We start from the raw sequence: 4,061 nt of genomic DNA on the forward strand, positions 1-4,061 counted from the left end.
CAGCAGGCGGGAAGCCTCCGCTCCACGGTTGCGGGGCGCGGGAGGGCCCGTGGCTCAAGAGCACCCGCTGCGCAAATCGAGCAACCGGATTCGTTAGCAGATTTTATAAGGTTCTGGGGCCGAGAGGGAAAGCGTGGGAAACCAATTCGTTTACTGCTCCCCGCGGCCTGACCAGTTGCAGGAGTCTCTCCGCTGCCGCCAGCGCGCAAAGAAGTCGTTGAGGGACTTTCTGCACCTTCTTGGAAAGCCGGTTTGGGCCAGGATGTCGAAGCCAATTCTCTCCTAGACTCAAACGGGGAGAGGTCAGGGGAATTCGAGCCCATGGTCTCAATCTCTTAAAACAACAAAACAAAACGAAAAACTCCTGGTTGTGTCTTTAAAGAGCAGGTTGGCAGCATCCGGTGGAGACACCCCAATTATGTTAGCGCTGGCCAGCTTGTCATCCCAGCGAGGATTCCAGGACACAGAACTCAGTAGGGAAGAACAGGCTAGCTTCTGCCCCAGGAAGGCATCTGCATTCAGCCCCGTGGAGTGCCCTGGCAGCATCGGGTCCACCATAACCACTTCCATTTCCCCCTCTATGTGGTGAGAACCAAATCAGCTCCTCTGGAAAGGCTCCTCAGTCCTCGTCCAGTATCTCAAATCAAGCAGACATTTCCACCAAGCATAGGACAGGATAATGCACCCTAAGAGAGAAAGACCCTCATCTTGGTCTTGGCTCAGTGGCCCATGCGTGTGTTGGAGGAATGGGGCCAGGACTAGCCTCCTCCCCGGGGCAGCTCCTGCTCTCTGAAAAAAGTCCATATGCAAATTAGAGGCGAAATGATTTTACTCTGTTTTTTTTTGTTTGTTTGTTTGTTTGTTTGTTTTTATAGGAGCTGGGAGGGTGAACAAAGCTTAACCTGGAATCCTATGGATCCTTGAGGCTGAGTGCCTGAAAGGCCCTGGGCAAGCCAGTGAGTGCAGAGAAACAGGGAGGGAAAGGGGCAAAACTCTTTCCATCCATAAGGTACACGTTGTCAGGCACTTGGTTCTTGTTCCCACCTTCCACGAAGTCCGAAGCAGGGCTCCCTGGAGCCCGAGGGCCTGGGAAAGGACCCTGCAGTGTAGCCAGCCTCCTTGCCAGTCCTGGCCTCTGCCAGTTGGCATGATGTGAAGGGACCTACTAGCACTCAAGCCCCAGAGTGCAAGGTGAGACAGCAGGCTTCTGGAGGAATCCTTACGGTGCTTATTCCAGTGCAGCAGGGTCAGCATTCCTCCCTCTCAGATCCTACTTTTTTCCCAAAGGAGTCAGTCTGATCTCTGATCTCCAGCGCACCTTTCAGCTCATTGAAAATGCTGGGAGTCCACAGAGCTCCTGGGCTAAATCTAGTTCCCAAGGAGAAGGTGGCAAAAGTCCCCTCTCTGGGGTCAGTCTGTGGCTTGGTGGTTAAGGCAGCTGGACCCCACATGGCCAACTACACAATGTGAGTCCTGGACCTGGTAGCTTGAAAAGCATCTTGGGCACATGAGCACGTGTGCTCAAAATCCCGAAAAGAGTTTCAGCATGACCATGTTCCGCAGAAGAGGGTGCTTTCTCACTTTCCTTTTCTCTGTCTCTCTCTGGCAAGTGCTTGTGCCCTCCTTGGGGGGCGGGGAAGGAAATCTCCTTTCTGGTCTCCCAGACCTTCTCAATGAAGTCAGTTCTGGAACCAGGTAACAACACATAATGAGTTTCTACTCAGCCAACCCACATCTAGCCATCCTCAGAGAATCCAAAGAGGTCACTGGGGATGGAATGGCACTTCTCACTAATCTGGGGTTCAGGAGGCCCCAGGATTCTACGAAGATTGACTCAGGTTGAAAACTGCCCTGGAACCCCAATCTCGTCTCCCCATTTGCTTGTACTTGTCTCCCTCCCCGCTTTCCTGCCCTAAGTCCCCAAAAGTCTTTGCCCAGCAGGGATACAAACCAGGTCTCAGGGAGACCTGGGTCTGATTTTCCGTCTCACCCTTCCTCTCTGCAGGACTCCTCATTCTTGACCTGCTCTCCGCTTCTAAGTCTGGCCACGTGGGGGCAGGGCCAGGCTAGGACCTAGCCTCAGCAAGGCCATGGCCTTGGGGACAGACTGCCCAGCTCTTCCAGAAGATTGGGGAGACATTTATCTGCCAGGACTGCTGTGGCACCTGGGATTCTCAGCAGCTCAGCTGTCTCCCTGGTCTAGTTTGATTCCTAGGAACCCTTCCCCAGTCAGGCTTGGTGCTGCAGTGCCCCCCAACCCCCAGTGGCCCTGGAAGAGGACAGCACAGCCCTGCCAGTGCCCGACACCTCTGACTTCCTTCCTTAAGTCCTTTAAAAGTGCAACCACAGGGATGGCCATGCAGACCCACTGTGGCTGTAACTCTTTCCTGAGCTGAGGAAGGGCCTGAAAGAGGGCCTGGATGAGCTGGGGTACTCCTAAGAGGAAGGCTGGGCCTTCATGACCTTGGGACTTACTGGCTGCCTTCAAGAGGAAAAGGAGGCCAGTACTGGACTGGATAATGGGGGAGGGGGGCGGTGAAGGGACAATCTACAAGCCACTGTAACCTCCCAGGATCTCATACCAAAACTCCTGGGAGGCATCAGGCAGGAGCAAAGGGGGCCTGGGGTGCAGAGGTGTGGCAATGACCTTGAGTCCTCTGGCCAGCAACTCCAGCCAGGTTAGACCCACCCTCTGGAGCCATCCTTGGCTCTGGTTAGGCAGGACAGCTGTATTCTTGGGGTCAAGTATCCCTCATCTCCACCTGGGTGAGTGAGTGGGTTGAGGTTCAAAGCCTGCTAGGACTCCCCACCAAGACCACCACCAAGACCTCCAGAGCTGGGCTCTGCAAGTTGAGCCCAGCAATTCTGTGGCCCAATCCAGAGTAAAGAGAACCACGGTGTGGGATCTGACCTCAGAAGGATAGCAGGGGAAGAGGACTGCAAGGAGAGTGCTCACTGGCTGCAGCCCAGCCACACTCACCTAGGGGCCAGAAACAGCAGAGGCAGCAGCTGTGATGGTTTTCTCTGTCCTGGGCAGCAATGAGGGTACAAGACTGGGCACCCCCAAACCATTGGAGCCACATCGGGGTTCGAATCTAAGCAAGGAAGCAGCTCCGGACTGCAGAGGCTTGAAGTGCGCAAGGCCCAGTGCACTGCCACCGCTGACTCCTGCTAAATCCCGCTCCGTCGGGCTTTTCCTCTATGGTAGCACCGGCCTTGCGCCTCCCCATCTCCGGCCTCTGCTAGGACGCCAGGGTCTCGGGGTTTTCTCTTAAGCAGCTGCCATTTCACTTCATTTAACTCAAAGGCGCGGAGTTCCGTGTAAGTCTCAATGGAGCAGCTACAGGTCTCGTGGCACAACAAAGGGGAAGGAGGGCACGTCCAGGAGCCCCACCCGGGGCTGCAGAAAGGCCCCGCAACATGGGCATGACCCCTGTTCTGGGTTCAGGATGACGATGTGGCAGGTTCAAGTCCTGCTAGCGGGCAGGACCTAGGTGCTCCGGAGCCCCGCGGGGGTTGTGGGGGAAGCGACCGGGTCAGGGCAGTGTCTCCGCTGGTTTCCGATTCACACTGGAATCCTATATGTATCGAGTGAGGAATCCGCACTCACCCCATCATGCTCTTGAGCCGGACCCATCCTGCTTGTGCCCAGCCTGCTTGTGCCCAGCCTGGGCCCTCCGCGGCTGCAGCGCGGGCAGAAGCAACGCCCAAGTCATCTCCCGCCCGCGCCCCTCCACCTGCTGGCCCTCTTGCCCATGACGCACTTGGGCTCCGAAAGGCCAGATATAAGTGTTCTCAGAGGCTCCGGGTCCTCCAGGGTGGCCCATCTCCGGCACTTTCACAGCCGGGTACTTACCTGGGGGGCGCGGCGGCAGGCGGACCCGGGCGCGGAGGCAGGAGTGCGCGGGTCCGCCCCTAGGGCGGAGAGGTACACGGCTCCCCCAGTTGTCCTGCGGCGGATGCCTGGTGTTCGGGCGATAACCCACGCGCTGCCCCACGGTAGCGCGGTGCGCTGCCCTTCGCTGCTCACCGCGGGACCCGGCGCGGCAGGGCCCGGCGCC

At 57.2% G+C, this 4,061-nt stretch overlaps 1 long non-coding RNA gene across 1 annotated transcript in view; it reads right to left on the reverse strand.

The window, feature by feature from the left end:
- The window catches only part of LOC102490703 (uncharacterized), a 16,802-nt gene extending 12,757 nt beyond the window's left edge, over positions 1-4,045 (reverse strand). The window contains exon 1 of the long non-coding RNA XR_336384.1: positions 3,857-4,045. This is a non-coding gene — a long non-coding RNA (uncharacterized LOC102490703). The remainder of the gene's footprint in view (positions 1-3,856) is intronic.
- Between the last annotated feature and the right edge of the window lie 16 nt (positions 4,046-4,061).

Source organism: Tupaia chinensis, unplaced genomic scaffold (genome assembly GCF_000334495.1).
Source record: "Tupaia chinensis unplaced genomic scaffold, TupChi_1.0 Scaffold138365_1, whole genome shotgun sequence".
NCBI lineage: Eukaryota > Metazoa > Chordata > Mammalia > Scandentia > Tupaiidae > Tupaia > Tupaia belangeri.